Source organism: Acomys minous, assembly GCF_964271855.1.
Source record: "Acomys minous genome assembly, chromosome: 2".
Taxonomy (NCBI): Eukaryota; Metazoa; Chordata; class Mammalia; order Rodentia; family Muridae; genus Acomys; species Acomys minous.
Window position 1 is genome coordinate 74,734,720 of NC_140484.1, and position 21,739 is coordinate 74,756,458.

Here is a 21,739-nt window from a genome sequence, read left to right on the forward strand (position 1 = left end):
TCCCAACCAATGTCTGCCACCTCAAATTGTTCTGAGCATGACATGATCTTGACCTACTTGCAAAGAAGACGAGACACGCATTAAGCTTTTCTAGCCACAAAGCCAGGAAATAACCTATCTGAAGGATGGGTGCCGTTAAAAAACTTTGCTGAACAAAAAAAAGTTTTGAGCAGAATTTTTTGTAAGTGGTGGGGGGAGGGGTGGGAGGGCGAGAAGCCTTCCAGATACCATGGGGGAAACTAAGACTCCCTGGTTTTAGAGAGCAGGAAGTAACACAGACATGCTACATTGCGTTATAACTGGGAGGACACTTAGTTAGGAAAATTGAAGGCAGAGAAGGGATGGATAAAATATCCTAATTAAACATCCAGAGTTGTAGCCGATAAATGATAAGTAGCGCACGGCAGCAGCAATGTGCTTTGCTGTGATGTCATCACAGTGGCCAAGCAGAGCGCTGGCAATAAAATAAGATCTTCTCTTGGTAAGTTCCTGTAACCCCAGATGTAACAAAGGGGTCACGAACTAATGCTGTCTCACTAGACAGCTGCCTGAAGCTAACAGGGGTGACAACTGGAAGAAAACAAATGCATAGCCACATGTTTAGGGCCTGAGATGGTTCATCTCTAGGGTCATCTTAATGAATTCTATGGTCCCTTGGGAGGCAGACTCTGCACACACATGAGAATTCTCTTGATCAGGGAAGCCCTGGCCACATTGAGCATAGGATTTGATACTCGTAGGCATGGAGAGATGGTTCAGCTATGAAGAGCTCTACTTCTCTTGCGGGGAACCCAGTCTTGGTTCCTATCACTCAGGCACACGGCTCGCGACTGCCTGTAACTCCAGCTCCGGAGATGCAAAGTCTCTGGCTTCTGTGGGAACCTGCACTGATGTGCACATACCCTCACAAATACACACAGTTAAAGTATTAATTATAAATGCTAAGAAGACATCTGCTATGCTGTTTCTGAACTACTGATGAAGTGTGACCAGTCGCCTCAGTCTCCTGCTGTTGTGATGGGGTTATACGTCTGAACTGTGAGCCAAAATGTATGTTTCTTTTCCTAATTTGTTTTTGTTGAGCATTTTATCACAGCAATAGAAGGAGAAGGCAGCATCACAACCCCAAATCAAACTATTCTGGCAGAATTCTGTAAAGGCCCCTAAACCCACACTGTATGCAGTGCCTTAGTGGGTGCTTTGATCTTAGCGCTACAACCTAGAGAGTAAAAGCTCTGAAAGTCTGAAAGGGAGAATAGTATGTATGAGGTTGAAGAGTAATTTTCATTCTACATAAAGTCCATGCCTCTCCTTGACATTACAATTAGAGTGATGTGCCTGTGAGCTGAAGCTGAGCTGCTGCTGCTGCTGCTGCTGCTGCTGCTGAGCTCTAATGTGCCAGCTACAGAGGAAGTTCTTGAATAATGCTTGCCAGGTTAAAAAAAAATATGGATAAAGCAATGAGAGCCATGATACTGTTTTTTAGACTCTGTTTTACACCTTTGCAGGTAGAAAGTCATTTAAGCATCGGAAATAGGTTGTTTTTTCCATCTCACAAGCATGGTACTAACCAGTTAGCATACTGTCTCTTGGGCACAAACCCAGAGTTACCATCTTGTGGGCACTGTCTTAAATTTCTGAGTATCTCTGTGCAGTTTTGGGGAACTCAAGAGTGTGTACATGTTAGATAGTTGCTTTGCCAGTGTGTTATATCCTCTGTGTGCCATATGCATATCTCTTTCAATCTCAGATCCTGAGAGATCACCACCCTGCTGCCTGGCCTTAGGGTTGGTATGCCATGTCTCAAACTCAAACCACAGTAAGAACCACCACATAAGCTTTTTGGAAGGCAGGTAGGTGATGGAGCAGGCTCCTTCTAGGTTGGCTAAATTGCTTTTCTCATCTGAAATCAAACAAGTCTTTGTATAAATTCCTGGCTCATCTGACTGGGAATGGTCCTGTCCCAGAGCATCTGCATGATCTATGGGAGCTGAGACACAGTCTCTGAGAGGATAGGAGCTACTCAAGGTCATACACTAGGGACAGCATTTCTCCTGGTGCTGAGGTTTCTACTTGGCTCACACCATCTAGCTCTGGCTTTTATTTCATATTCTTCCTTTAGTTTCCTCAAAATGTAGAGATACCAAGATGAGGCTCTTTTGTTCTGAAGATGGAGGTCTATTGAACAAAGACATATGTTTCCAGTGGCCGAGCTTGATTTTATTTATGTATTTGTTTATTTATTTTGGTTTTTCGAGACAGGGTCTCTCTGTGTAGCCTTGGCTGTCCTGAACCCACTTTGTAGACCAGGCTGGCCTTGAACTCATAGCGATCCACCTGCCACTGCCTCCCGAGTGCTGGAATTAAAGGCGTGTGCCATCATGCCCAGCCCCAGCTTGATTTCTAACAAATGTTCCAAGTAAGTTTGCACATTGGAAAATATACTCCCATGATTCAAAGAGGGACAAGTGTAGTTTAGAACAGGGACAAGGTTGATGCAAATGAAAGCTTGTATCACAAAATCCAATGTTGTTTGGACCTGAGGAGAATAGGCTTCTTCCTCACACTTCTGGTCCTCATCCTGGTGCATCCTAGAGCTTTGCACCTGAGCCGTGCTTTGGTTTTGGGCTATGACTAATGAATGCACTTTTAAATAATCCTCTAATTATCCTGCAGCAGATGTGTCTTTATCACATCCTGCTTTCATTAGGAAAAGCATCAGATGTAAATAGTTTGTAGATGTCTTGTTATGGTTTCAATGAGAAGTGCTCCCTGCAGGTTTGTGTGTTTGAACACTTGGTCCCCTGCTGATGGTACTGTTCTGTGAGACTGTGGAACATTAAGGAGGTGGGTTGCTAGGAGATAGACCTTTATGGGTGGCAGCCCAGTCCTGGTTCAGGACTCATGTTATTCCAAGGCAAGGAGTAACAAGCAGTCACTGCACATTCTGCCCCCATGAAGCTACCTCCGGCTATGCCTTCCATAGAATGATAGACTGTGTCCTTACAAACTGTAAGCCAAAATAACGCTTTCCTCCCTTAAGCTGCTTCATGTTAGGTATTTGGTGGCAGCAATGAGAAAAGTAACCAATACATGTCTCTATTACATATGCCCAGTAAATATTTTGTGAATTTTTGAATATAAGAAAAGCTTCAAATGTGCAAGTGCCCTAGGCCTCCTGCAAACTGCTGAATCTCTAAGAATACAATACTTACTTTTCCCCTCTGGAGCGTGTTTTGGACTTAAATGCCTTAGCTACTGACTCCCCATCTGCTCCCTTGTTTTGAGTCTTCTGTGGAACTCTCCCTGTGGCCCTCCAGGCTGGCCCCCTTTCTCCCTCCTCCTTCCTCTCCTCCCATGGATCAGTCTATACCGGGATGCTGCATGCAGCTCCCCTACACACCATGAAGAATCTTATCTGAAGGCTTTGTGGAGCACTTTGCAGAGTTGCCTATGGGGCTTCATGCATAATTAATGACAATTCGGCTACACATGTTTTCTATTAGCAAGTCAGACTCTTTTAGGACTTTTAAAACATACTTTGCAATTCACTAAAATTCTGGGAGGCATTCAAATAAGAAAAATCCATAAAAGCACAGAATGTCTGTGGTTTCTGGAAGGAGCTTTAATGAAGAATTTCTCCCCAGAGAGGTGGTAGCTGAGATGCTTTTCACTCAGCACCACAAGTTTCTCCAGATGAGTACAAGACTAAAGCACAGGTCTCCTCAAAAACAATGTCAATGGAATAGATTTTTTTATTAAAAAAAATGGTCCCAGGTTACCATAACAACCAAGGTTCCAACATCATGTTGACTAACTGCAAAGTGATATGATCAGGAAGACCAGAGCAGAGAACAAAAGTATCAGGTTGCTATAGAAACTGGATATAGAAAAAAAATGGAGTTATTTCAATAGGAATGTTTTCTGTGAAAAAGTAAATGTAAGACATTCTTCCAAGGTAAATGTTCACCCTGGAATTTTATACATTTGCCAATAGTTATCACACCATTCTATTCCTACATCAATGCTCCAAGATAGAAGCTATGTCAGTTAGCTATTGCTGCATAACAAACATTCTGAAAACTTCTGGAGTTTAAACAATTGCCCTTTGCTTTACTCCTGGGCATATCAGTTGACTGGGTTCAGGTTTTATTATCTGGGTTGTGTTCTTCTGGTTTGGGATTGACTTACTGAAACATCTGTAGTCAGCTAGCAGGTTTTCTAAGGGCTAGCAGTCGAGGACATCTTCAGATGAGATTATTAGTATTTGGCTAGTGTGGACTTGGATTCCCAGCAGGCTCCCTTGGGTTTACTTACTTTCAAGGAGAAGCATGGATCCAGAAGGTCAAATATCAGAAGCCTTCCTGGATCCTAGACTCAGAAATGAACCAGCTTAATTGTACCACATCCTATTGGTGGGAGCATGGCATGGCTGAGCCCTGCTTTGGAAGACATCGAAATAGATGTTTACTTCATGGCAAAGGATGCAATACTGAACTGCAAAGAGTGGAGAGTTTGAAGTCATTTCTGTACACATTTATCAAGATGCTAACTTTTACCTACAACATACTCTTAATATCACACACAAAGTTGAATGTGCAAAAGTCAAACAGATCCATCTAAGTATTAAAAGGCATTTGGTGTTGAGAGCAAAACAATATCCTGAAATGCCAAATTATAGCTCCTGCATTAGGTATAATTTTTAGTGGTACATTTTTCAGGGTTTTGAATTTATTCTATAATTTTCTTTCCATTACCTCAAAAAATGAACAGTGTCAAGTGACCACTTGAACCCTGAAGGGCATAGATGATTGAGGTGATAGATGATTCTGCTTGAAATGTTGTTCATCAGTTGATGGAGGGAGGTTTAATGAACTGATTAAGGGCAGGGGCTTTCAAATCATGTGGCCAGGGTTCAGATCTCTCTCAAGTTCTGGGTAGGTATGTGAATTACATAGAACCCCTGACCTCTATCCCTAGAATGTAAAAATAGAAAGTAAAGGCAGTAATAGAAAGGTAAAAATAGAAAGTAATGATCTTAAGATCAAACCTAACTTATCAGTCCCTTTGTTGTCAGGACCCACTATGCAACTGATGTTACAGTTAGTCTTGACAACTGTCAGCCTTTCAGATGAAGGCACTCCAGTGCAGTGAATATGGTAGTTCTTTCCCCCAGGAAGCTAAGATAATCTTTGAAGAAAAAAATAGAACTATGTCTGTTCCCAGCAAAGTACTTAATCAATGTGAGCTACATGAAGGAGAAAATTAACCTTTGGCATATGTGACAGAGGCTAAAAGACGGACAAATACTCACTGTGTAAATTCAGGCAGTATATCCTTTGGATTTGAGAACATGAAAATCACTCTGCATTCTCTTGGATAATGTTTTAAGCAAGGAGAACTGACCCTGCTTGGTTACTGGCTAGTAACTCATGTTTTTATGGCATTTCCCCCCTCAGTCATAGAGGACAATCTCTTCTGCCCATTTTCCTGGAGATGCAACTGGGAACCAGTGAAGCAGCAGAAATGGACAAGGCCGCACAACCAATGAGTGGCAGAATGAAGTTGCACCAAAACATCTTTGACTACAAATGGAGGAGAGATGAATGACTCTGCCGTGTTAGTGATCAGAATTGAGTGTTAAATGGAAGGGACAGCTACTATGGCTGATTCTGCACTTCTCTCCAGAAAGGGCTTAGCAACACGTTGGCCAGAAGTAGTTTTGGGGAAGGTAGAAGGAACATTCACACAGGAACCATGAAGAGTTTCTCCAGCTTGCATGCTTGTTTAGGGAAGCTTGGAACTGTCCTTAACAGGGATTACCAAAGGCAGGTCACTCTCCTTGGCCATCCCTGTGGCTTGTGACAAACAGCCTCATCCCTCTACATAGAACTCCATGTATTTTCACAGAACTCCCTACCTGGCCCACATGTCTCTACCTGTCTGCATCACTAGTCCATGGCACAGATGCTGATGCTAACACATACTACATAAAATCTTCATAGGAATTCATACTACACATAGACCTGATGTCTAAAAAACAGTTGCCTCTAATGTCTCAGGCTGCAAAGGGATGTTCTCCCTTTGGTCATAGACTTGAGAACAGGGTCTATATCTAAGGGAAGTGAGCAATCATTTGAATTTTTCAGTGCTTACATAGGAAAGCCTTAATTGCGCCTCTGCAAGGGCATTCTGTTTTCTTGTAATTAGCATTTCTTGTGTCGAAACCCTGAGTCCACTGATGTTGAGTTGCCTTTTTCCATTATTAGAGGGACAAGTGCCTTGTGGGAGCCACCCAGGTCTTCTTTCAGAGACTCTCAAAACACGTACCCTCTAAACATCTGTGTCATTTTATCTAAGGGGAGGACATTTGTTTTGTTAAGTATATGAACTGTAGACAATGGCGTATTTCCTTGTTTGGCTCTTTTCTCACAAAACTAAGGAGCTTATGCAAGGTCCAAGGCACATGCTCTCTAATTTTCTTCTATCTGGATTACATCAAGATTGCAAGGAGAGGGAGTTACTTCCTATTTATTTTGGTTCCCTGTGACTATAATTTGTGGAGGAATGCCTTGAGTGGATGTAACGACTATCAATAAAGCGTTGTTTAGCCAATCTGCTGAGCAGAAGAACAAGAAGTGGGAGGCGGGACTTCCTGGAGAGGGGGATGAGCCAAGAATTGAGTGTTGAAGGGAGAGAAGACAGCTGACAGTTGATGAGGAAAGAGGAAGAAGCGTCTGGGGATCAGATTGGCAAGTGCTTGGGATATGTGATATATGTATGTTATGAGATTTAGAGTAGTTTATTTTAGTTTATGAGTTGATTAGAATCAGTTTAGACTCTGCCCGGCATAAGTGCTTGCAGCTTTAAAGTACGTTTCAGTCTCTCTGTGCCAGTTATCAGCTTCCTAGGCCAAACCAATACAATTTATTGTAACATATATTTGTATTCAAAGATTCAAAAATCAAAGTTCTCAGTAAGAGGGCATAATTCTGCCTCTTCCTTTCTGCATCTCTTGCCTTTTACATAATCTGTCTGACTGTCTAACATACTTTTGCACAATTTTAATTAGGTCTCAAATTTTTGTTGCCAGCTGATATTTAGCCAGATGAATAAGAATGCACATCCACACCACCCCTGCCCCTGGTCCTTCACTACTCTGATGACATCCTCCGCAAAGGGCTCCCTAGCTATCGGTGAGTCCTGTTTGCTCTTCTTTGGCTAGGTTACACCTCTCCTTAATATGGTTTTAGGAACACTGTGCTCTTTTCTCTCATCCTTGACTCTACCAGGATGTCTACAACCCTCATCTGGCTCTTTACTGGAGGCACAGTGCTGCCTTTGGGCTTTGCTGATGTTTATCCCAACACCTAGTCTACATTTGAAAATCGAGTTTAGATTAGAAGTCAAAATTCCCATTCTCTCTTCAAAAGATGACTTAGAAAGAACACTTAAGGCGCCATTGGGAGATGAGCAGTGGCTGGTTTCTTTAGAGGAGGTTTGGGCTACACTGCACACCATAATCTACAAAATTACATATGTGGACACTTCCCTACTCATGTGTCTACATTAGTCACTCACCTTCATTTGAGTTCAGTAAGACACTTACAAATGAATTATATCTTGAATGTATACCATGCATGGGCTCTACTTTAGTTTCTCTGCTGGTATAGAGGACACTACTTGCCTAATTGTCAACAGAGAAGTTCTGATTTACAGTGGTTTTGTTTCCCATGGTTTTGTGGAATTTGGAAGCTTTACCACTGACTTCTAAACAACCCACTCTATCCCCAGACCATTCACCTGGGTTGCTCCTACAGAAGAGAAGCTGTGACAGGCGGGTGACTCCCCAAACCATTTCCAACTCCAGCTAACATGGTGCCGAAAATATTCAACCTCTCCTGTTTCTATTTGTTTTATCTCAGGACATGGATGATCCTTGTCTCATCTCACCTACAAATGGGCGGGGTAGGCCACAAAGATGAGAGAATGACAAAGATCCTTGTATCTAACACTACAAGAGGCAGACAGATTAAAAAGGAACTCCAGGAAAATAAGGATAGCTACAGGAGGGGCTCATGATATGAATAGGAGTGTCCCAATAGCACATGGTACGTAGTATGAAAGATGATTTGAATGCCAAGGCAAATTGTTAAAAATCGAATATGCTGGGGATACCTATTTAAATCTCAGTACAACTATCCCATCTCCAAGTACAAATAACATGGGTAGAATGAAGCAGCTCTTCATTGACTGACATCTACCAAGGAGCTATCAAACATATATGTAAATGAGAAGATACAGATGTTTAATATGAGTCAATCATTATGAAAACCACTACGCAAAGGCTAATACTCATTTCAGAGATAAGAAAACAAAGATCCCAAGAACATTAAACAGCAAGCTAGCTCTGGGTTAAGGAATTGACTCAGACCCATTCACATCATGGTCCGTTACCTAAGCTTTCCAAATTGGACCTAAAGCAATTCAACTGGATCTGGATTTGAAAAAGTTGGCTCTGAAACATGCGCTTCATGGTTAACTAATAGGTATGTGATTTCCACTTTTTAGTCCATACATTATAGGTAGAATGACATTATCAATTCCAGAAGGCAGAGCACATGTCCTAACCTCACCAAAATCTTCACGTTGCTCTGCTAAAAAGAATCTGTTACTGCTAATCACGTGATCTGAGGCAGTCCAATCAGGAAATTGCAAGAGGCTGTAGAGAAAAACAAGGAGAGGCAAAGAAAGGAGGAGATGGAGGGAGGGATGTTAGACTAACATGCGAGAAAATCTGAGACCAAAGCTGTTGACTGCCTTTAGCCTTCCTAAATCAGAACAGACCAGAGGATGGTGGTAACATGGAAATTTAAGTCCTGTGTTGAAATTAAAACTGAGAAACGGGTCCTGATGACAATATTTGAGCCCCATAAGTCAAGTTACTTGAAGCTAGGATAACTTGTTCATTTAATATTCCTAAACTTACAAACTTTTACCCGAGTACACAAACTAAGTCAGGTTTTCTGTCATTTATAAGAGCAAGATGGTGGGTGGAGGTCAGAGAGAGCTAGCAGAAGAAAGATGTGGATAGAGGTGAGATTCAGTCCATTTATTGACCTTAAGTTACTCTTTCAGGCAGTGTCACACCAGCAGCAAGTACCTGTGGGTAATGAGGGATCTGCTTGTATAGAAAGACCATGTGGTTTCAGTCATGCCCAGACAATTCATTAGTGTGCTTTGTGGCAGCATTCAGTCATCTGTGGAAATAATTTAATCATACTGGAAAGAAAGAAGGAAAATCTTTGACAAGTTTCCATTTCAAAAGCTGCTCAGAAACACCACGTCTCCATGGGACTGTTGGCTGTGTGTGCATTTTTCCATGACCAGGGAATCTGCTTGGAAGCCAGAAACAGAAGAGGAATAAACAGGCTCTTCAGAGGATGGGGACACATAATGAGCTGTGTTCCTCAAGGATCAGAAAGACAGCATTTGTCCTACTGAACATCTTCATAAAAGACAGAGGACTCACTGTAGAATGGAAAGCCCAGAAGTACTAAAAGCAGAGAATTCCTCCAGTTAATGAGGTGTTAGAAACCAGGGAGACTCGGAGTCCCCAGACAATTGGTAACTAATGACTGATCAGATAATTAACTAAAAAGCCACGCTGATCAATTGCAAAGTAGAGTTTGAGGCTACCCTGTTCTCTTGAGCAATTCAAGATCAAAGAGAACTGAAAATATGTTGCTTCCTTCCTCAATATGGTATTTGGTAGAAAATAGAATACATGCTCAGTCATTGTGAGTCCTGAGCAGGAGAGCTCTGCTGGGGTACAATCCCAACCTCTAGTACGGCTAAGTATCTACGGGGTCTTCAAATCATTCTACTTGTTTTCCAAGTCCTGAAGTCAGTGGAATGCCATATTGTTTTGAGACCAACCACCAGGACTGAGCCAAGCTTGGACCTTAGACATTTCCAAACACTGATGAAGTGTTTAGTCTGTTGTCCCCCAAAGCCTGAAAGACACTGCACCTGACTCAGCTGGAATTGTTAAACTCTCCCATTTACACTCCATTCCCCGATCCCCTGGCTGGGACATGCTTACATGACACTCTTTTCTTTCCTGTGCAATGTGAGGACAGCCTTATAGCATCCTGTAACTTCAGAGAAGTGTCTGGCCTGCTTGTCCTGGGGTCATACCCTTGTTTCTTGATCCCAACTTATCCTAACTCAGAACCCCTGTGGGGATCCCTCAGCCATTGCACTCAGGGTGACCCTAGCAAGATGGTAGAACAGATGAGCCAGGATCAATGCTAGGATTGGTTAGTAACTGAGAACATGGAAAGGCAAGTGGAGAGCAGTGCACATACACCAGTGATCTGGGTACTGCAAACCCTGAGTTATCAGAAAGCAGAGAGCAAGCAGCGCACAGGAAATCTATAAAGCTGGGGAGACGAGGTCTGGTACAGAGCTAACATGGACTCGACTCCACTGTGATGGGTAGGGTTCCTATTTAAACACCACTAGTACCCTACTTAGGTTACTAGCCCCAGACACCCCTAAAGTGCCAAAACACCTAGGTCTGAGTGACAAAGAATTAAAGACAAGGCGAGTGAATCATTTCCTGTCCTCTCCCTATTTTTCAAACACTGGTATCTAAAAACCCCTTTCCTATACACCCCAGTTCCTTGATAAGCATGAAAGAAGCCTGGGTACGGTGGTGCACACATGTTTAGTCACTCAGGTGCCAGGCAGGCAGATCTCTGTGAGTTGGAGGACAGCCCACTCAGTATAGTGAGTTCCAGGCTGGCCAGGGCTACATAGTGAGACACAATCTCAAAACATATAAAGTATGTTTTTCAAAAAGGGTGCAAGGAGATGGTTTGTGAAAAGAGATCAGCTTTTCTGGGTCTCTGAGCAAAGCAGATCTTACACTCTGTGGTGAGCATTCAAAAAATGAAGGAAGGAGGAAGAATGGGAGGGATAAAAGAAGTGAGGATCTGGAAGACAAAGAGAACGTGAGGGAAATGAACAGTCTAAACAGCCCAACGCTAGCCATCTTGGACTCCAGAGACTGTCATTTAGGCCAAGTCTCAGTTTGCCTCTAAATCCTGCATCTGCCTTAGGATAAATCTCAGTTGTCTGACTTTACCTTCTGCCTGGAGTTTGAGCCTCAAGGTTTCTTCTCTGATATTCCTGCTTGACTCAGACTCAGACTCTGTCTTGACCCCCACACTCTTTGAACATCCGTAAGGAAGACACAACCCACCCAGCTTCTCATCAATCTAGGTATTTGGGGGCAGAACACCCCACCCCCATACAAAAAGTGTAAACTGAGATAATGCATGGGGGCCCAGTGAGAAAGGCTCCATGAACATCTTCTTCTTTGCATGACACTCAGAGCACTTAGGTCCAACAAGTACTTAGCTACCATAACCTCATCTATTCTTCTTGCCTTTCCAGACAGGCTGGCCTCGAACTCACAGCGATCCTCCTGTCTGTGCCTCCCAAGTGCTGGGATTAAAGGTGTGAGCCACCACACCCAGTCCAGGGCTCAGTTTCTCCATCTGTAGCAAGAAAGAAATGAGTGGAGTGTTCTCTGAATTTGCTCCCAAACCCATTGTCCCAGACTTGCTTTATTGCTTTTGTATTGGTTGAAGCAGATACCAGGGAGGTAGTGTCCAGTCTTCCTGGATGGATGCACCTCTACTCTGGGGGAGGCATGGATAAAGCAGAAGAGTGGTGGTTCTCCACTGCTGCTGCAGGGCCTAGGCATGATAGACAGGAAAGCATCCCATAATTACGAAGCAGGAGAGAGTACCATCCATTAAGACCTTTTAGCCACCACCACCACATAGCTGCCCACCCCCTGCTGTGACTGAGAGCTGTGTCGCCCCCCGCTTTTCAGGGCCAAGGAGCTCTCACACACTGGTTTCTTTAGCTCATTCATGTCACTGCCCTGCCCCAAAGCCCACATTTAAGCTAACCTAAAAACCTGCAGAAAGCAATACAACCTAAAAATATTACCATCACTTGGGTCCTGATTTCTTTTTCTCCGTTTGACAAATGGAAACTCCCCAGGGGTTGTTCTGAGCCAATGCCCAGATAACAGTGAAATCACAGTCCCTTGTACTGCCTCTTACTCAGCCCGTCCCCAACAGATGAGGAAATTGGACTCCAGAAAGGACTGGTGAGTCACTGAAAAATTACACATCCACAATTACAGAGGGCAAAGGGCATCTATAATGAAGAGCTCATCATAATGGAGACACTTTCTTGAGAACAACCTGTGTCACCTCTCACTGCGTGGTTAAATTATGACAGCTCCATCAGGGTCTGTTTAATGACCCCTTCTTTCAGAGGATGTCTTAAATGGTCATCATACTTTATCTTAATCATCTCTTCTATTTTCTGGCCTTCTACATGGCTTCCCCTTCTAGAATTCCCAATATCCCACCTTGGTGAGACAGAGGCTATACCTGGCCCTAGGTCTCTGCATTTCTCCCATTTACACAGACAGAAACAAATGCAGGTCCCTCAGCTTCTGAGAAACAAGGTGAGTTATTTAAACTCTCTGAGCCTTAGTTTCCCCACCTGTCAATGGGCATCATACTGCTGACACAAGGTCACAGTGACTATGACAATATATGTGACTCAACAGTATATGTCTGGTGATAATTACAAATATATTTTATAATACCAGTAATGATACGTATGTTGACCTTGTCTTCTCTGGTATATCTGTGTAACAGAAAATGGTGAATATGTGTTTGTGATAGCTACTTTCAACAGCCAACTCAATGAGATATAGAATTATCTGGGGGATAGACCTCTGAGCATCAGGATGGGGGTTATCTTGATCAGGTAATTAAGATTTAAGGACATGCCCACTGTGGGCAGCACCATTCCCTGAGCTGGTACACTGGTCTGTATAAACAGGAGAAAGTAAGCTGAGCACTGGCAGTCACTGCCCTCTGCTTCCTCATTGTGGTTGCAATGTTACCAGTGTTCTCAAGTCCCTGATGCTATAGCTTCTTGTCAAGATGGACTGGAGGGTGTGAGTAAAAACAGACCCTCTTTCCCTTAAATTGCTTTTGTCAGAGTACAGAAAAAGTAACCAAGACAGGGTTGTTCTGTCACTATAGAAGTCATGAAGAACTACAACAACAACAAATCCTAAGACAGTATAACACGGTGAAGTAGATACAGCCAGCCTAAATCTTTGTCAACATATGATAAAGAAAATCTATTTCAAGGTATATAGTCACTTGTAATTGGATACTAGCCCAACATGGATATTCTCTGAGAGTCTTCACTGAGTGGGGGATTGGGACAGATGCTGGGACTTGCTACTGGTACTCCATGTGAGAGAGGTATGGGAGAATGGGGAGGTAGAAGTACCCAGAGGGTCCTGGAACCCTACAATAAGACCATCAAGGTTGGCAGATCTAGACCTGGGGGGGCCTGCACAAACTACTGTACCAACCAAGGACAATGCATGCAGTAAGCCTGGATCCCCCATTCAGATCTAGCCAATGGACAGTACATTCTCCACAGTTGTGTGTAGAGCAGGGACTAACTGTGATGAACTCTGGTGCCCCCTATTTGACCATTTCCCATTGGTGGGGAGGCCTGGAGGCACTCAGAGGAAAGGGAAGAAGGCTATCCAAATGAGACCTGATAGGCTTTGATCATATGGTGGGGGAGGAGGTCCCCTTCTGTCACAGGCCTAAGGGAGAGGAATAGGATGAATGAGGGAGGGAGAGCGAAACAGGAAGATACAAGTGAGGGGATAACAATCGGAATGTAATCTGAATAAATTGTTTAAATTAAAAAAATTTTTAAAAAGAAAATGTGTTTATGTACATAATGGAATTTTATTCAACTTTACAGAAGAGTGAAATCATGTAATTTTCTGGAAAGCATAGGAAACCAGAGATTATCATGTTAGGGGAAAAAAAGAGCCGAACTCTGAAGGAAAAATATAGTGTGTTTTACTATGTTTTCCTTAATATATAGAACTGAAAAAATTTAAAGGCTTCAAAACTAGAAGGAGTACTATAAGGGCAGAGGATGGGGTCCAGCAGAAATGAGGAGGGGGGAAGGGGAAGGTAGTAGGGTGTGGATGCGAACAAGTGCAGGACAAATGTCAACATCTTCTAATGAAACTCGTCACTTTACACCTTAAGGAAAGTTAAGAACCAAATAAAGAAAATAGTGAGTGGTTACAAATATCTATGTCCTGGCTCTTTATGGGGAGAAGCACAATTGTGCCTTTCTTGTCTCCTTCGTAGGGGGATCTGGGGGGGACATGCCTGGGAGCTGGGCATGTTAGCCAGGGAAAAAAGGAAAAGTTCGACAGCACTAACCACTTATTAATGATGGGTCAGACACAGGGTGGGTGCTGGAGAAGAGACCCCCACCCTCTCACCTGCTTTACCTTCCCCAGACTCCCAGGTTTGATGCTCTAGGGTGCCAGAGTTCCCCATGCGAGTGTCTGGGGTCATCGCTTCCTGGGCACATGATAGGAGCTAGGAAAGGTAGAGAAAAATTTCAAGTGTCACCTTCTTCCTATTTATAAGAGAGAAAGGAGAGGAGAGGAAGAAAGGTTGCATTTCCCAGCCCCAGGTCCAGAACTTCAGGCTGCTACAGAAGGCCTCCCAGAGCATGCTTCCTCTACTATGGCAGGAGGTCGCTTCACAGCAGGGAGCCTCAATTCCTAGCCTGAATTAGTGACTAAGCAAAGGATAATGCGGAGGTGGCAGAGCGGACCCACACGGTTCCAGATCATAGAAATATAGGAGCCTGAGACCTAGGGCTGGAGCCGGGTGGGCTGTAGGGTGAATACTTTACTTTTTCCAGCAAACATCACGGAATTCTAAAGCACCTGAGAGCACGTGCTAGGTAAGATGGTCAGGGTTGAAGACGCGAGACAATGACTTTCAAGAGGCCAGGATTCTTCATTGCAGACCAGAAAGGGTCTAGAGAGGGGGAGCCCTGAACGGAAGCAAAGAAGCACAGAGAACAGAGACCATAGACCTGTGTACCACTCACACCCAGGATTCAGTGGGAACTGTGACAAAAGTACCTGCCTTGTCTGAGATGCTATGCAGACACGGGCTCTGCCTGAGTCACCACGAAGGACATAGCTTCCCTCTGTCATGGCTGTTGAAGTTTCAGAGTCACTGAGGAATCCAGCTTAGAAGAAATATATATACACCATCTCCCAAGTGTTAAATGTTGAAAAAAGAGAAAGGGAGAGAGAGGGTGGAAGAAAGGAAAGAAGAAAAGAAGGAAGGAAAGATGGAAGGAAGGAAGGAAGAATGGATGGGTGATGGAGTTGGCTAAAAAGAAACATGCAGCCTTTGGGATGGGGAGTTGGGGGAAGAAGTACCGACAGCCCCTCGCCAACACACGCAGTGCCACTCTCTTTTGGTCCATAAAGTTCCTCCTCTCCAGACCCACCTGCTCCCTGTTTCTGGTCTCATCCCGTAGCAGCTTTCAACCCTGCTGCTTCCTCCTCAGCAGCTCTCAGACTGCGAGCTTCACACAGAGGTTCTTTGAGCTGACACACAGCTCAGATCACGTCTTGCTGCCGAGGCAGCTCTTCAAAGGCCCTCCACTTTAAAACACACTGGCCCTTTATCTACCCATCACCTCTGCCTGTCCCTGAGGCTTATTTCACATGTTTACAAGTTGTTAGGACTTCTCTCTCTCTCTCTCTCTCTCTCTCTCTCTCTCTCTCTCTCTCTCTCTCTCTCTCTCTCTCTCTCTCATGTTTCTCCTAGTTTCAGGGGAGCTCTGGAAAGAGTTGTCAGCTAAGGCTAGACACATCACAAAAATCTCTGCATTTGAGGTGGTAGGAGAGCACAGACAAGGGGGAAGGACCAAGAGTCACTCAACATCCTTGCCTTTAAGGTTCTCATGAGTAGGTAGTGATGCAGCTTCCGCTCAGCTGGCCTGTATGGATGGAGCGGGTAATATGAGGATGGGAGAGAGGAAAGGTCGGAGGGAAGGAGAGAGAGAGAGATATGTGGAGAAAGAGATAAGAGAGGGAGGGGAGAGAGGGAGAGAGGGAGGAAGAGATAACAGATCTGGGCAGTAAAAGAACATAAAGAGGAATGGAAGAGAGGGAAAGAGTTCAGGAGACATAGAAGGGAGACTGATCTGCACTGAATCCTGGGTTGGGCATAGTTTTTTTTCCCAGAAACACCTGAGTCCTCCTCCCAAGTACCCTATTCTAATCTGTGGTCTCGGGACACATCATTTAATATAATTAAGCTTCTGGGGTTTTTTTCACATTGACATCATGGGGTCTGATCTGTAGCTTAAAAGATTCACCCTTTGAGAGTAATTGGCTTTACTGGCCCTGGGAAGCTGTGCTCCTCCCAATCAGGAAAAGCTGGTGGAGACAGCTGTGCTGGCCCTGTGCAGAGAGCCAAGGGGATCTGCATCTGGCACTGGCGCTTGTCACTGCTAGAGATTTGCAGGGTAATTAAAAGCACCGCAGGCAGGTGTCATTAACTTGTTAACCTGAAGGTTTTCCCCCACCTTCACCACTAGAGGAGAGACTGCAAATGTGTTGGATGATCCAAGTCTGACTTAGATAGTTTTCTTTCAATTATTCTGCCTGGAGCTCCGCACATGTGTTGGTCTCGTTATTAAAATTCAGGACTGAATCTTATTAATCTTCAATGTACTTTCCTACCTCAGTACAGAGGATGGTGGTGTTCTTAAAATTCACTGCAACCTGGTAGAAATTCTTGACCTTCTGATCACATGGTCTTCTTCATCCAAACTCCCAAAGGAAGAGATTCTTTTTTTTTTTTTAATGTTTCCAGCTAAACTACTGAAGCTGTGCAATTAAGTTTTCTAAGCAGAAACTGTAGCACATACATGCTGCCAAAGGCCATCAAGGCAAAGTTCTCTGAGTGACACTTTAGGAATACTGAAGGGACAGCTCAGAGGAACAGCATTGGGCACACAATCTGCAGGGAACTTTTAAACACTTCATTTGTCACCAGGGCAATCAGTAACATTTCTTTCTACTCAGTACGTGAGGACTGGGTTGAGAGGAGAAAGTAAGTGTTTCTTTTGGGAGTCTGTTTGTCTTGACCCATTTTTAGCTCTAGCTAGCCTGGTGTGGGATATCTCATCTTGAGCTGCTGACCATGAGGTTTCTAGAACCCCCTAAAAATACAAGCTATTAATATTGGTTTTGGTCACCCACCAGCACTTCATGGTGAGACCCTATTGATGAAGACAATACACACACTTTGGTCACCAGATATGAAGAAATCAAGTTGGCACTGAGAGAGAAAAGTCTTCTCTGCTGGCCCACTTTCACAGTAACAGAGGGTAAAATGCAGGATGGTGGGTAAGAAAAATCAACCACAGCCTTACCCAGCCGTGAGTGCTGCAAGCTATAGTAACCGATAGCCTAGCAAGATATACCCATGGGTGCAATAGTGGTTTGAAAGTTATGGAAATGACTGACTGATTTTTGATTGGATTTAAGGCCCTTTCTCCAGGAGGAAATGCATACCTGCTAGTGTGTGTGTCTTTCCAAGGCCCAAAGGCCCTGAGGTGAACCCCATTACAATTATTTTGCTAAATGGTCACAGTATCGAACTGTCCTCTAAATTTACATCTGTCTATAGATTAGTGTAGCTCTCAAGCTTGGTTAGAGGAGATTCTTTGTCCAGTAGTCTGTAATTAATATAGAAACATACAAACAGCTAGGGTAAAAAGACGTGTCTGCTGGGAATTTAGGCATAAACAGAACATGTGTGTCACACCTTCTTCCTGCAAGGTTCAGGGACCATAAAAGAAAAGGGGGGCAGAAAGATTGTAGGAACAGAGGTCAGGGAGGACTGGGGGAAAAATAGTGTCTTCTGAGTATAATACCACTGTATTCATGACTTGCAGCAGTTGTGGTTGCCTGCTCAACATCAAACCAGTCCACACTGCAGCATGCACGGAAGAGGAACTCACAATCCTCCACTCCTAGTTGAGGAGCTATTGATAGTTGATAGCTTCTGGGAGGAGGAAGGTTTTCTTTAAGAGTGTGGTCTCTGGTAAGTCAACCATATTCCAGTGGGTAGCTCCACCCTATGAGTGTCCGGACATCACAAGCTGAACTCAGTGACTTATAAAATACAAAAAAAAAAAAAAAAAAAAAAAAAAAAAAAAAAAAGAAGAAGAAAAGAAAAAGAAAAAGAAATATTCAAATTGTGAAGTGGATGGAGGCAAAGAATGAAGCTGGGGAGAAATTTGAGATGAATGTGACCAAAATACATTGTAAGCATGTATAAAAACCTCAAAAATAATATAATAGTATATTTAAGAAAATGATAAAAACTCATTTGTTCAAAGCTAGGCACCACTATTTTCTAAGGCTCCTCTCCATTTTCTTCCGTAATAGGGAAAAGTAAAGAATTGCAAGACAGAGACGGGGGAGGGATGGCATTTTTGACCACCTAGCATATTCTCACCACAGAACTGAAATAAAAAGCAACAGAGTCAATTTCCTGCCATGGAGCACAGGGATAAGAGCTCCCACACAGGGAAAGAGTGGCCTAGTGGAAGGATTGAGTCCCATTTCCACCAAGTGACATCTAGAGCAGCACACCACACTCTCTGGTTCTGTCTCCAGCCTTTCTCATGTTGCTCCCAGGACATGGAGTTGATCCCAAGCTCTGGTGAGCTAAAATGTGCCCACCCAGAGTTCCTACTTTAAAATTCTGCTTCCTTACCCACCCCGGTGTCTCAGAATGTGACTATATCTAGAGATGAGGCTCTTAAAGAGGTAATTAAGTTAACATGGTGTCATTGGACTGAATCCTAGAGCATTTGGTGTGCATCTTGACAAAATATTAGGACACAGATGGATACAGAAGGAAGATGAGGTGATGGTCAAGAACAAGAATGCTTATCAAGGAGTTTGAAGTCAGGGGGAATCTATCCTGCTTATACCTAGACCGAGAATGTCCAGTACCAAAATTGGGAGAAACTAAAAGTGTTTGTTGAGTCATCCACACTGTGGCTTAATGTGGCATCATCAGTAAATTGCTATGTAGTGCTTTATAAACTTCCCACATGTCCGCACCCTTCACGCTGACCAAGTGATTCCCTCATGGGCAGTTGAGTCAGAAGCAAAACCTTTCTTCAAGCACCTTCTCCCTGAGGCGTGGTGCAACCATGCACGTGAATGGACTCCTGCCAATAAACGTAGTCTCTGTCCCTGCCACCACTTTCAGCCTTTTAGTTCTCTCCGTGTGTTTTGGAGCATCAAGCCTGAATGAGTGTACATTTTGCACTATTATATGACAATTGCAGAAAGTAAATTAATAAAGAAAAGAGGTTTACTCAGTTTATAGTTGTGGAGATTCAAGGGCAAGGTGTCAGAAGGAGATTATCTCTCACAAGGTCTCATTGTTTTGTGATAAGAGCACAGGAAACAGGAAACCAAAGAGGTTGGGACAATGAACATAGAACTCATAGCAGAGTCCAATATGTGCTCATATTGTAGCTCAGCAAAGACATCATCAACAAGGCTAGATTTAATACAGTGATGTAGATTTGACCGAAGAGATGTCTGAGGCGGTGCACTGTGACTGAGAGCAGGAGGCTTAGGAGAGGAGATCCAAGCTTATATTCTGCTCTGTTGGCTATCTGTGTGACCCAGAGTGACTTCCAAAGCCTTCTGAGATTCTGTCCTCTCACCTATAATGACAGCACCTTGCAAGACTTACTGATCAAAGTAAAGAATAGAGACTTTCTTAGAAAGAATACCACCTGGCAAAAACATGGGTTCTCTTGGATCTGATGTTTCACTGAAGCCATGGTGCTGTACCAAGCTACTGGTACAGGAGATAGAAAGGTTCCTCCACAGGGCTTTGGGCATGTAATATCTAAGCCGCAACACAGTTTATACACCTAGGCAGATGGTGTACACTGCGGAGCCTGGTTATTCTCCTTCTTCCCCTGTTCCATAAACTCTAGAACTATGTTTAACTAAGTCAATTTCCCCCAAAGCTTGCATCCCCCATCCCTGGGGACAATGTTTATGATATGGTATTTGTTCTTCTGGACAAAAAGAAAACAAAGCAACAGCAAAGCAAAAACAAACAAAAAGCCAAAACCGTAACACCAGTTTTCCGGTCAAACGAGTTTGGGCAAGATTGTTTTAATGTTTTAACTAAAACAGAAGTGCTTCAGAACGTCTCTGCTGAGAGGCACCTGCAGATTGAAGAAGCCATGTGCTGCATTTTCAAGACGGAGTAGGTAGAGGGCAGTGTCTCCTGACACTTTCAGCACAGTGCTGACCCCACTTCGTCTGTGAAGAGCAACTGACATCTCTCAGACGTGCCTGAGAAATGCCAAGGCAGGCTTAAGCAAATGCCAGCACGGTAATATGTCATATGTTCTAGGCATATCACTATCAGCCTTTTAGGCAGGTTCACAGACAAATTACACACTCATTTGGGCTCTCGGTGCACTTCGTAAAACAGTGTGAGCGGACCATCTCCAGCCTCATGGAAGTACATTGAGACTCAGTGACTTGGTAGGCAACAAACCTGCCCTAGGCTTATTAAGCACCTCAGTTTACCTTTCCTGCCATTCTTGTGGCAGTGTCCACAAGATAAGGAAAGCCATGAGTCCTGATTCCCTGAGGATGTAGTCTTCACTTTGAAAGGATGATTTGTCCCTGCTGTATTGCAACATCATATTTACCTGTATCTTCTGCTAGTTACCAGGGTTAAGCGTCATCCCAGTCTGTAATCCATAATGCCTATCCCTGCCTCCTAGACTAGACTCTCACAATGCTGCATTGCATGGGATTCCTAGATTGACCGTTCCCAGTTGAGCATCCCCTTTTTTGTTCTTGGCCCAAGTCTGTGACAGGCATCCTATGTATAGTAATGGGCCATCTCCACCGTAGCCCCTCTATGGACTCTGGACCTTAACCTCTCTCCCTCTCCCCACCTACAGAATGGTTGCTTGGCTGCTCCTTGAAATACTTTGATGTGAAGTAAAGTGTGACAATGTACTTGTGGGTCCCCACAAGAGGCACAGCCCCATCATTCTAAGAAGGAAACAGCAGAGGCCCTGGAGCGGGACTGCCCGAGTTGGAATCTCAGCACCATCACCAGCTATAAGTATAGAACTGCACAATAAACCACCTTGTGCCTCAGTTTCCTAATCTACAAAGCAGGATTGTGTAGGACCCAAGGTGCAGTAGCAACACTACCTAGCAGGTTTTTACATTAGTCCAGACAGTGTCAGAAAGGGGCTGGGCTGAGGCTAGGATGGGCAGGATGAACACGAGAAGGCAGAACTTCCAAACTATTTAGGAGGTCAGACTGTGTGATCCTGTGACCAATTAATGGTGGAGGTTACAAGAAGCAGAGCAGCAGGATGAAAGGAAAACAGTTAAAGTGCGGGTTCAGAGGGACTGCCTGTGTGGCAGGGTCGGCGGCTTTCAAAGGACTTCTACTGTGAAGTAAGACAAGACACACGAGTGTGACGGGAATTATTGCACACACGCAGGAAACTGTCTAAGAAGAAGTTAATTTTAAACACTCTGCCAGGTGGATGGCTCACCTGCTGGGCAAGCAGGAGGACCTGGATTTGGCTTCTCAGGAGACATGTGTCCCAGTGCTCCAGCGGCAAGATAAGAGGTGGAGACAGGAGATTCCCTGGAGACTTGGCAGGCCAGGAACAAGAACACCAGTCT

The 21,739-nt window shown here is 43.9% G+C and overlaps 1 protein-coding gene across 4 annotated transcripts in view; it reads right to left on the minus strand.

Moving 5' to 3' along the window:
* The window catches only part of HS3ST4 (heparan sulfate-glucosamine 3-sulfotransferase 4), a gene marked incomplete at its 5' end in the record, with an annotated part of 435,146 nt that overhangs the window by 57,575 nt on the left and 355,832 nt on the right, over positions 1-21,739 (minus strand). Inside the window, one exon of one of the 4 annotated variants that reach the window (XM_084751490.1) lies at positions 4,318-4,337. The exons of the other annotated variants lie outside the window; for them this stretch is intronic. Of the gene's footprint in view, positions 1-4,317; positions 4,338-21,739 lie in introns of those variants that run through there. 4 annotated transcript variants of the gene reach the window in all.